The sequence below is a fragment of the Adiantum capillus-veneris genome, chromosome 27, assembly GCF_014529385.1.
Source record: "Adiantum capillus-veneris isolate H3 chromosome 27, ASM1452938v2, whole genome shotgun sequence".
Taxonomy (NCBI): Eukaryota; Viridiplantae; Streptophyta; class Polypodiopsida; order Polypodiales; family Pteridaceae; genus Adiantum; species Adiantum capillus-veneris.
In genome coordinates, this window is record NC_140957.1 from 85,576,606 (window position 1) to 85,589,332 (window position 12,727).

At 43.3% G+C, this 12,727-nt stretch overlaps 1 pseudogene; it reads right to left on the bottom strand.

Annotated features, from left to right (window-relative positions):
* Window positions 1–8,924: 8,924 nt before the first annotated feature.
* LOC147422311 (uncharacterized) lies at window positions 8,925–12,217 on the bottom strand (annotated as a pseudogene).
* Between the last annotated feature and the right edge of the window lie 510 nt (window positions 12,218–12,727).

The window sequence follows — 12,727 nt, forward strand, 5'->3', positions numbered from 1 at the left end:
CCCCCCCCCCCCCCCCCTCTCTCTATCCATGTGTGTGTGTTGAGTTCAAGAATTATGAGGTCAATTTGAGTCTCTTGGGAATGAATTAAATAATGGGATCCCTTTGCATGATGTCTTGTCTTAACATCCTATGTTTCTCTCTAAGGAGGCAACGAATTTGCGATTAGGCTAGAGACGTCCCCCCCACACAACTGATATGGGACCTTGGTGAGTGGTAGTGGCCCTCTAAATAGACTAATAAAGAGCTGGTATCCTTCTTTGGATATAGTGTTTGCATTGAACGACGAATTCTTTAGATGCATTAGCATCCCCTCTCACCATCCTTACCAATCAAGTCATTGGTCATAATAGCAACTCTCCCATGCTTCTCTTGTGTAGTTTTGGTCTTGCATTTGGGGCATCATAGTCAACTAAGTCATCAACTGCTATTTGTTGGCACTTAGGATGCATGTACCAGCCATGACCCAACATGCCAACATTACACCACAAAGTAGTAGAAGAAACTTTGCCATTGGTATGCACAACTGATTTGGTGGGTAGTGTGTCGTTTGCTTCTCAAAGGCAGTATTCATGATGGGTGTGTGACCTGCGGGTGATTGCATACTGTAGCAACTTTGTCTCTATATGTGGGTAAATTTCAAAATTTACAGGCTGGATTTCACTCAATCTAGAGAGCATGTACACTTGCATCTACCAAGACCCGTCACATGGATGTTGAGGTCTCTTGCAATTGACCATAAGCATGTTAGTAATATAAGTCGCATATTGTTTTTTATGTACATTTGGGCACCATTGGCACCTTAAAATGTGAGTGCAATGAAAGTAAAAAAGTTCACTGAATCATTTCTCTTTGCAAGAGTTTTGGGCATCATGCTCAAAGAAAGGGTGTGTTGCAAAATACACACACACACACACACAAACAAACATACACACATGCATGTTCTTCTTTGAGAGAGCAGACTGTATTCAACCATTCACATCGTTGCCCTTACCCATATTTTATACCATAGCAGCCAATTGGCTTAGCTCCCACTCCCTTAAATGTGAGATAGAGCATTGAGGCACTACATGGAGGAGAGTATCTTTTTGTATGGGAATTATATCCCTTAACAATTTGAGAGTGCGATCATCATACCCTACATGACTGCTCAGATTTTGATCACATCAAACTTGCTTTACCCATATTTTAGCCCATACCATGGCCTACATACCTTTTTCTCCTAGCCACCTCATGGATTCAACTTGTCAGTGGCCACCCTTATATCCATAGTCTTCAAGCATGTTCCATGTTGTACTCGGTTCCATAGGTCAATCTCACCTTTAAGGATGATCTCTCTCTCTCTCTCTCTCTCTCTCTCTCTCTCTCTCTCTCTCTCTCTCTCTCTCTCTCTCTCTCTCTCGCACGTTAATCTTTGAGGTCACTGTGTCCCCCTCTCCTTGTATAAGTATGTGAGCATGCAAGCATTGAGTTCAAGAATCAACGTTCATTGGCTAATATTTTTAGGTCTGTTGTGATCTTCTTCTTCTCCTCTCTCTCTCTCTCTCTCTCTCTCTCTCTCTCTCTCTCTCTCTCTCTCTCTCTCTCTCTCTCTCTCTCCTAACTTGCTATGCAACATACGACTTGTTGCTAACAATGTTTGGATTGGATAAGGTTTGCCTAAACTTAATAGCTGAGAGTCGAGATTAGTCAGTCTCAAGATTAACAGGTCTCAAACCACGTCAGTAGGAAGAAAAACGTATGTGTGTGTGTGTCTAGTTTGTAGTATTAAAATGAAGCATGTGAGAGGCGAAGAGCCTGGTCGTGTCTACCGGTGAGCCTACTTTCTGCTCGGTCACGAGCCGGCTCTTTTCTCTCTACCTATCTAATTGTGGTGGTTAAGAGCCTCGAAACGGGCATAGCCTTTTACACGGTTGACTTTTGAGGCCCTGTCGGTTAGCAAGAACCTGCTCAAGATATGCCTCATCACTCAATCAAATCAAGCATTTATCTTCAAAAAGCCACCAATTTTCTTGACTTGCAAACAAAGATGGAAGGCTATTTAACCATTCCAAAGTGACCATGCTCTAAATGTAAGCAAAATGACATGGAGGCAGTCCTATAATGGAGGCACATGCTGCATGGAGGTAGCCCTACAATAAGAGACCGGAGTCATCATTTCTAGGGGGAGGCCACATTAGGTATGTAACACCAAGGAGGATCCAAATGAGCAAACGATTGCTAACTCCAAGACCAAGGCCAATACCCTCGACTGGCAATGATCATCCTCCAATGCAATCACGTCAGTTTCTGGAAAAATCATTTTTTCAAACGTACAAAATTGCTTTCCTTTAATTTTCCAAGAGAAAATTTAGAAAATTAGATTTATTTTGCAGGTTTTTACACTATTTTTCTCTAATTTGGGGTGGGATTTCTCCTTTTCCCCTTGCCCTCAACCGGAATTTTTAAAATTGAAAACGGCATGATATTAAGTTGAGACACCTTTTTTCCAAGCATTGAATGGAAGACCTGCCTTGCACGACCATTGCCGTGAGCACTATTGCGGCAAGCAATGCCACCTGTCCCCTTTGTAGAACCCCTTTTTTCTTCTATGTCAAGAGTTCGAGATGTGAAAACTTGGGAAAGCTAAAAAGCCTAGATTGTCACATTGGAGCTCCCAACATTGTAGCATCCGTTGACTGGCCAAAAAAAGACGAAGAAAGTGTGGAGACGAATGTGGGACTCTCTCTCTCTCTCTCTCTCTCTCACGTGGTGTGGAGGGTCGCAGCTAGTGGCGAGTTGGACATGTATTGGATCCAGAGTCTTGGCGTCCCGGCTAGCAGAGGATTGAGGTTGTATAAGGGTGTGGGGCTCGTGGCGGATCAACTGTTGGCAACCAGGGGTGTTGATAGAGGAGACTATATGAGGCCTATTGTAGCAAAATTTGAGAAGTTATACATGAAGTAAATGGCGGTTTGTGTTCATGATCAAGTTTGGGGGGGGGGGGGGGGGGGGGGGGGGGGGCATTCTCTATCAAGCGCCAAGGCCAATCAATGGCACTCTCTCTCTCTCTTTTGAACAGAAATAGACAACACACTCCTCAGCAGGACTAAATGGGATTGGCCCTCTCTCTCTCTCTCTCTCTCTCTCTCTCTCTCTCACACACACACACACACACACACAGCTACAAAAAATAATGAAGACGTCTCTTCCTCTCTCTCTCTCTCTCTCACACACACACACACATAGACCTGCGACACACACGATAGTGCCGTAGAAAATGAAACCTAATCTCTCTCTCTCAGATGTGCGATGTGCCGCATCTCTCCCTCTCTCCCTCTCTCTCTCTCTCTCTCACACACACACAGACCTACGACACACACGATAGTGCCGTAGAAAATGAAACCTAATATCTCTCTCTCTCTCAGATGTGCGATGTGCCGCATCTCTCTCTCTCTCTCTCTCTCTCTCTCTCTCTCTCACACACACACACACACACATGCGTACACACACACACATGCACACGCACATTCGAAGCAAACCAACTTATCAACGTGTGATACAACTCATTGCTCGTTATTTTCCCAAGCTACGAAGTAGAGCCACCCTTTACAAAAACAAAAGTAATCACCCTTCAAAATTGAAGGTTGAATTGAAACTTCATGGCCTTGCTAAAGACTTTAAAAAGTATACAAAAACAAAAGTAATCACCCTTCACAATTGAAAGTGGGATTGAAACTTCGTGGCCTTGCTAAAGACTTTAAAAAGTATAAAAATATATATAGTACTAAGTATTGTGACTTTTTGACGGAAGAAGTCAAAACTAAGTCTTTTCCTTGCTACTTACCCTTCACTTTTACATTTCAGATCAAATGATTTCTTGCTTACCCTTCACTTTTACATTTCAAACCAAATGTTTCTTAAAGTAAGTTGAAATGGAGAGAGTAACACATGGATACCCTCTCTTTCCTTGAAAATTTTAAGCTCAATTATATATAGTATAGATTGTTTCCTTCCATTTTCAAGATTCCAACTAATCTAACCTCCCCCTAAATGACTACATACTTTTCATTTGTAAATCTGTTAGCTCAACTCAATCGCAAGGCTATAATCTTTTCTTTTCTTTTTCAAAACTCACAATTGTGAGTAATTGTATTAGAGTTCCATCAAGAAATGTACAAATTCACCTCAAGCTCATGTCGGGCTTGAGTGACAAAAAGTTGCATCAAAGCCTAGTCAACCATACCAAGTATCAATCTATTCATGAACCCTTACATAGGACAGCTTGATCAGATGGCGAGAGTCGCCCTAGTTCAATCATCCAAGTTTTGCCCTTTTTCTACCATATATAGTATCTCTTTACTTTCTTGTACTATCTTTGAGAAGCTAGCCACAGATAGGTCGTTGTCAAGAACCTAACACTTCCTAGCCTTTCAAAGATTACTGAAGAAATAGTATCTGATAATTTGAGTAGAGACCAGAAGCGCAAGATTTGAAAATGTTTCCACGGAGGCACAGATCCTTCTTAAAGAACCCTATCTTCCACGTTCTTTGCATCCATTTGCAAACCTTTCCTGCCATGCCTCTTATTGTTGGGCATTATATGAACAAGTGGGCGAGGTCTTCGCTAGCCAACATGCACCCTGAACACCTATCAGACCCGATACCACGTGCCTGAATCTTGACACCTGTTGGAAGAGCCCCCCACGACACCTTCCACAGAAACACCTTCATGAATTGAGGCCACTTTGGATTCCAAATGTTCTTCGTGACTTCAAGCCATCAAGTTTTCGACCATTGTACCTTCCAATGTTTGTTCAAGGGGTTGAACCAATCAGCCTTGTGTACTAACACTTGGTAAATGCCCTTGGTTTGAGGTTTTAAAAAAGGAAGATTATTGGGCCATTTTCAAGCTTTCCACTCAAATGAAGAATCCCAGACTGGCATCAAAATATTATCCAAATTTTACAAGTAGCTTTTCAGTGCCGTCGAGTTGAAACTAGGCACTTAGCTGGTCAGAGGATTTCCATTACTTATTGTTTCCATCCCAAAAATTGATTAACAATTGGAGTCCTTTATTGTTCACCCTTCTTAAAATTTCTAGAGTTCAGGATTACACGATCAATTTTACACAAGATTACACCATCAACTTCACATAGCCATGGGGACCAATGTGAGATGGAGATTTGGAAGTATCTAGTTAATTCACCCCATTGTAGTATCCAAGTTGATGTATTGTACTTTTGTACCAGCACTCCTGTGATGCCACCCAGTCTCAAGCTAGACAAACTTGGGGCTAATACTTTGTCGTGCACCTCGATCCCTTTCCACTGACCATCTTTAGAGAAAAGTTTTGACTTGTATATCATATCCTTGGTCATGATATCCCAAGACTAGTTTTGCTTGCCTAACGAGACCACAAATTTGGCCCAGAGGACCTCGGCATGTACAACTGGGTTAAGAATACCGAGACCAACTTGTAAATTGGTCGAGCGATGACATCCCACTTTGCCCATTGCCATGGTAGCGAGGCTTTAGTTTTGTTCCTCCATAAGAATTTGTCAACAGGTTTCAAAAATCCTTCCAGTTACATTTGGCTATTTTGAGGAGCGGATTGGTGAAGGCAATGTAAGGAAGCATAAATGAATTGATGACTTTGATATGACTCATGAAAAGGGAAGCAATGCAAGGCCACCAATATTCAAATGTCGTGTTTTTCTCAAGTGGCAAGGCTATAATCTTATAAAATATGACATTTGAATATAAGTCAAGTGGGGGTTCGGGGGTTGTTCTATTTTAAACCCATTAGTTTCGGTAGAATCTAGGGAGATACCATTGTAAAGCTAAGTGTTTCTAAGGGTGGTAAACCCAATGGAGGGAAATGCTTTGTCTTTTGTTGAACAAAAGTGGGGAGGGCACGTTTGGTGTTTTTTTTTTTGGGGGGGGGGGGGGGGGGGGTGGGGGTTGTTTGTGTTTTTTTTTTTGTGGGGTGTTTTAAGACCAAAATACCCCTCTAATCTGTGGGAATTCCCAAACTACCCCTCACATTTCTTTGTTTTTTTAAGCTTTTCACTACAACGATGCTCACTTAGGTTGAACCATTGAAGGACAAAAAAAACGGAAAGGTGTTGCGTGGAAGAGAGAGGAGATGCCGTGTGTCAAGAAAAGAAGCGGAGGGGCGGGGTTGGGGGGGGAGCAACGGGGGGGACCTCGTTTATAAGTGACACGAGGTGTCACTCGAAGGATCTACGGTGGGGAATCTCACGGTAGGGCGGGGGGGCTTTAGGCCGTCGGATCTACGCACCCAAAGGGGACAGGTTTTTATATGCTTAAGGTCGCAATACCTGTACAGATGCGTGATAGGCGGGTTGGATGAGGTGTGGGAGTGTGTGGGAGGAGGTCGTGGACTCGAGCAGGGAGCGGGACCAAGGGCATCCATTTCTTTTACCCCACCCATCTCAGATCAACGGTGGGATCAACTTGGGCTGTTGATCCCTCGAGTGCACCCCCGTGTGTTTTATCAACAAGGGGGAGAGAGAGAGAGAGAGAGAGAGATGCGATTGTCTAGTCACTCTAGCGGAGGATGGTGAGGGAGGGCCGACAGTGTGTCTTCCAGTTTGGAACTTATCTTTAGCTTGTGCCGCCAGACCTATCATGCACAAGGAGAAGATTACCATCATCTTCAAGAGTAAGGTTTTGCACATGCACACCGGCAGTGGGAGTTTTCTAGGAAGAAACACGGGAAGATGAAGCGAGGGGGTGAGCTCGAGGGCAAGAACACCATTGCAGCGAAGGGTAAAATTGCAATCCAGAGCCAAGCAAGGGTTCTCGAAAAGTGTTGAACGACCAGATGAGGGCATTCTTGTAGGTGTAGCGGACGTCGCCCATGCATTGTTTGATGCCTTCGATGAGAAAAGTGCACGAATTGAGTTGGAAGATCGAAAAAGGCGCCAGATGCCATGATTAGCAATGGAAAAGGAAGTGCCGAGGGGAGAAAGAGAAAGGGACAGATAGGAATGTTGTTTGCAAAGGCCCGGAGCAAGACATGGAGCACAACACAGGCATGCTCTCTAGTGCAAAGCAAGCCAGGTCGAATGCAGGCCATCATGTGATGCAAGTGAGTCATGGCGGAGAGAATTCTCTTTGTGTCTCTGTCTGCCGAGCAGCAAGCATACAGTCGGTGCGGAAAGTGGTGAACGCGAAGGACATGGAGTGGAAATGCACTACTTGAGTTGAAGTTGGAGGCTCGCCACGACTTTCTTGGTTGTGGAACATGTCCCTAGCAGAGCATGCATGGGACTTAGGACTCCATGGCAGCCCGTTTGGGGGGAGGGTGTTGCTGACAAGGCATGCGAGTTTTGCCTCTGAACTTTTGAGTCCAGAAGGAATCTTGCCTTGGAATTAATTAATGAAAATGAACTTGGACCCATAGGTGTTGATATGATTTTGCCTTGGTTTTTAAAGGAGAATCTGACCAGATTTTGTTTCGGTTTTAAGGTAAAAGTGATCTGCTGGCAAAGGCAACGAAGGCAAGTGGCGCAAGTGGCACTATCGACACACCTGAGTTATGGCTGGTGCTTGGGTACAAGGGTATTTTGAGAATTTTTGGAATTTGAGGGGTATTTTGGGAATTTCCACAAATTAGAGGGGTATTTTCCTCATGACTAAGTGGCACGGGCATGGGAGGGTGGGATCTATGGCGGAGGCATTGTGGGCCGTAGATCCCAGTGGCGGGCGCCGAAAGTAAATTAGGATACCCTAGATTACTTTTTATTATAACAAAAAGTAATCTAGGGTACCCTAAATTACTTTCGGTGCCCGCCCCTAATTTACATGTTTTAAGTAAATTAGGGCCCCCACGTTTCATAACGCACGCATGACGTAGTGGTTAGGATAGGCGCCTCTCATGCGTGAGGTCCCGGGTTCAAACCTGACGCCGCAAAATGGGGGTACCCTAGATTACTTTCAAAATGCAGATATCCTAGATTATTTTTTACCCTAGATTACAAAAATAATCTAGGGTACCTGCATTTGGGATCTACGGTCCACAATGCCCCCGTCATAGATCCCACCCTCCCATGTCCGTGCCACTTAGTCCTGAGAGGGTACCTTGGTAATTTTTCCTTTATTTTTAGAATTCACAGTTGAAAGGATTCTGAAAAAGATTCTTGCTAATAAAGTAGGTGTCCTAAAATTTGGACCCATCTATACTCTTTATAATGCAGCTTAAAATTTTGTTTGAAGGAGAGAGCCTCCACGGTGTCACACTCTCACACTCTGGTTCATTTCAAAGAAAACCTTTGGAAACATTTCATTTGAAATGCAAAAGTGAAGAGTTGAGTACTTAGATGGTAAAAATGAAAAGACTTTCTGATTGATTGATTGATTGATTGATGTCAATGTAAAGTCAAAAGATTAGAACTTAGTCTTGGTAATTCAAACTCAAAAAAGTGATAAAATCACAAGGCCCGCCTACAATATAAAAAGAATAAGCAAATAGATGAGAAGTGCTTAAGGTAAAACATGAGCAAGAATTTGAAGTGTATGTGAAGTAGAGCTTGTGGCTAAGAGATTTCTATAGAGAATAGAGTTTACCAAAAAGTAATAAGTCTTAACTCATCGTGGCCCACAAAATTAAACAAAAAATCACCCGTTGACTACATCAATGCAAATTACATACCTTTCTAACAGGGTGGAAAATCAAAATGGTGTACAAAAAGAAGATAAAAAGTGTGTCTAACCCACTACTTAGAAAAATAAATGTTAAATATCTCTCACATGGCCTACATGTACATAAGACAATGCTTAGTTAATGACTCTTTTCTAAAAAGGAATTTTTTTTCCATCAATAGCTTGTTATGTGGCTATAATGGGCAGCTTTCTCCATTTGTCCACAATTGTGTAAGTAGAATGGTAAGACAATCTTTGCATGTCTTTTCTACAGAAACAGAATCCAAGGCCTTCAACAACCCTTGAGCATTCCAAAATCGACGTCCACTGCAGGGCACAAACTTGTCCACAAGTTTCACTCTCCTTAGCAAGCCTTGAAATAAAGCATGTTAAGGCATACCAGGAAGAGAAAACAATGAACCTTTTCAAAGTAGGAACTACTTTCCTGAGCAAGTATTGTACAATATTTTGCACAAGAAATCTTGTAAGACCATCCGACATACCATATATGTACTTGTACATGCTTGGGGAAACAGAGGAAGACAAATAAAGATGAGAAGGGGAAGGATTCTGTATAGAGATGGCGCCACTCTTTATGTTATGGAGAAAAATGCAGTACAAGAGCCTGCAAAAAGGAAAAGCCTTAGGCCTTCACAGCTTTTAGGTTTGCACCTTCCTTGCCAATGATGCTCTTGTAGACCTCTCGGATCTTCAATCCGGCCATGGTTTGGGTAGTTGGCATGCTTTAGAATTTTCTATGTAATCTCTCCATAGAATTTTCTTGAAATGTTGCTCAAACGGCTCTCAACATAAATAAGCTCCTCTAGCTTGTCAAATTGCCCATCCATCTCCAAGACAGTCACCTGGATGTACAAAACAATTGAGGATATGCTCTTAATGTAGACACAATAAATAGCATTATGATCAATGATACAAATGCTCCGCAAGCATTTTCTATCATAACAACCCCGAGGCTTGGACCCATTTGTCGCAATATGCATAAGCATATGCAATAACGGCACGCACTGCCTATTCCTAAGCACCACATAGACATACGCATGTGTATGTAGTACTAAGGCATAGGCACTACATAGGCATATACATGGGCAATATAGCCATGCAAAAACATATAGATGTGCACAAAACATACCTCATTGTCATAGTACATATTAGGACCATAGAAGAGCTTGATGCAAGGGTAGGAGCATGTGAGTTTTTGGCCACAAGGCACCCAAGAGATGGTGGAACCTTGATTAAAAAAATGCACTGGTTTGAATGAGGCACACTCTTTTTCATTATCATGAGCACACGCAGGACTTTGCCCTCGACGTTGTCCAGAGCGAGTTGTGTGGGCAACACTAGGATCACTACATCTACATCCTGCTTTTTAGTGTCTGTATTTATCACAAACTTTAGTATTCACCATGGCCTTGGGAGATCACAATGATACAAGAATATATCACCAACTACATACCTATGAAGGCATCAAAGTCAGGCTCCCTTGCTACAATACTTGCCTTGATGCTCTCCAAACTATGTCCGTGTTCTGCCATGTCTCGCTATGCAAGGAAAGCGAGGCAGGTTGGATCGGGGTAGACTCGAAACTTGAACATGTAAAGTTTTCACAAGCACTGCCAATAGCCACTCAGGTATCTACCTGGATCTTCCATGCAAACTTGACTTCATCATTGATGTCAAGGTAAATGTTGAAAGCAAGAAGCTCTCGCACTCGAGCATCAAACCCGTAGCCCATTAGTGATAATGAGCAATATGCCAACTAAAGAATGTGTAGATTATCCATAGAAAATTAGATTAGGGGCCTAAATTTGATAACTATCAAGAACCAAACAAAATTGATGAGCTACTACAAAAAAATATTCACCAAGAGAAAGACATCAGGAACTCCTTAGAAAAACGCCAGTACAACACCGCCTCCCAATCTGCTCTAAATCACCTCAATACAAAACACCTCCTTTGGAACCTTCCCTACCATTTTGGGAGCTATACAATACACAACTGTATTATAAGTGGTGCAATACAAGTTCACAATCCTAATGGCCACTACCTCAAAAATTGTCATCCAATACCTTTATCATACCTCGGTCAGCAATTACGCCTTCCTTAACCGCGCATACTAGCCATCATTGTCGTGGGATTTCATTAAGCAAGTCTAACACATCAATAGCAGATTTTAAAGAAAAACCAAGTCCTCTCATGGAGTTAAATTTTCTTCATTTTTGATATTGCATACATAAATCACACAGACATTGTCTTGAAGTAAGGTGCTCAAGAGACCTTGTGCATATGCAGGCCAGAACCCTCTCATTTATCTTATTCCAGTACAAACTTTTAGAAACAGCTTCATCAAGCAATACTCACATGGGGTGCAGGCCCTCACTCACAAAGATCATTGGGGGCACGATCATCTCACGGGGGTCTAGAAGGCCAGTGACATGATTGTAAAAAGGTTTCTCAATCAGCTTGCAAACTACGTCGTGAAGCTCCTTCGATGTCGGATGCTTTGAAGGCAAGCAGGAAGACTTCATTCAAAATTTCAAGGATAACCCTCCTGGCCTGCACGCGAATAAAATCTATTCGTTACTAAGTTTCCAAAATCCCACCTCCTTCTGCAGGTGCAGGGCTACCTCTTGTCAGGCCCCGAAGGAGCAATCTCTCTCACCCTCACGATAGGAGCCCCTCGCCACACACACACAGATAGAGAGAGAGAGAGAGAGAGAGAGAGAGAGAGAGAGAGAGAGAGAGAGAGAGAGAGGTGCAGAAGGGCCTCATCCCAAGACCTCCAGAGTTTCCTACTTCATCTACATACAGTCAAAGAGAGAGAACGAGAAGAAGAAGAAGAAGAGAATTTTATGTCGTAGGAAACTATCCCAAGAGATAGGGGGAGAGAGAGAGAGAGAGAGAGAGAGAGAGAGAGAGAGAGAGAGCAGAAGAGCGCGGGCCACATCTCCCAGGACTGCGACCATGGGCTCCATGAGGGTGGCTCATGAATATATTGGCGCTGCCTTTGAATGAAGAGGAAAAGCTCCTGAAATCGGTATGCATCCACGCTGGGCTAGATAGAAGCCACAGCATCATTGCAAGACTCATCCAAATGACCCAACAAATGCAAGAGGTACCATGCAGACAAGCATGCCCTCTGCACTCTCGCCGTCCCACAACTGCCTCAGCTTTCCCACCAGCTTCCTCCCCGTCCTTCAGCAGTGGCATTTCCTCCTCTTTCTTCAGATTATACTGATAGTATAGGAGTACCATCCTCACATACACCAGTGACCCTGAGCTCTTCTCATCCACATGCTCTGCTAGCCTTTCCAGCAATGGCACACCACTGCTCATCCTTGTCTCTGCCAAAACTCTCGAATCCCTCCTTTCTATGCTGTCCAAGTTGTTCACCGCCGCCCAACCCACTTGCCCTGACTCCACATTGTCTCCCACCCCCCTCAGCACCTTCTTTGCTAGCTTCAGCTCTTCCACCCCACCTTCTTGCTTGGATCTTCCCAAAACCCTACCATATTCACCGCAGCCTGCGAGATAGACACAACAAAAACCCATTGGAATGTTACATCACCACATCAAGAAGATATGGTCTTGTGTATTTACATGTTGGACAAATACATCATCATCTTTTGCAAAAAGATTAGCAACAAGCGTGGAGAGAAGATGAAACCACCTACACGTGGGCATGATGTCGTTCTCCACATCACGTGACCACAAAGACCACTCTAGTTGGACTACACTAACGGGATGAATTGCATCGACCCGTTGTATGGTTGATGCCGAAGCCTCGGATAGCCCTATATATTTCACCTTTCCTTCCTCCACTAGCTTCTTCATTTCCCCTACCTGTAGAGCAACTAGCGTCTTCATTTCCCCCACCTGTAGAGCAGAGCACATAAAAGTTCAATATAAGGACTCTACAAAAACTCACACCGAAAAACTTGTGCCAGAAAAATGTGCACACGCCACCAATTTCCTCTCAAGATCGATAACTTTCATGTCCATGGGAGTGGTGACCTGTCCGTAGACCCTCGAGTTCTGATCCCTTTGCTTGTTGAGCTTTGA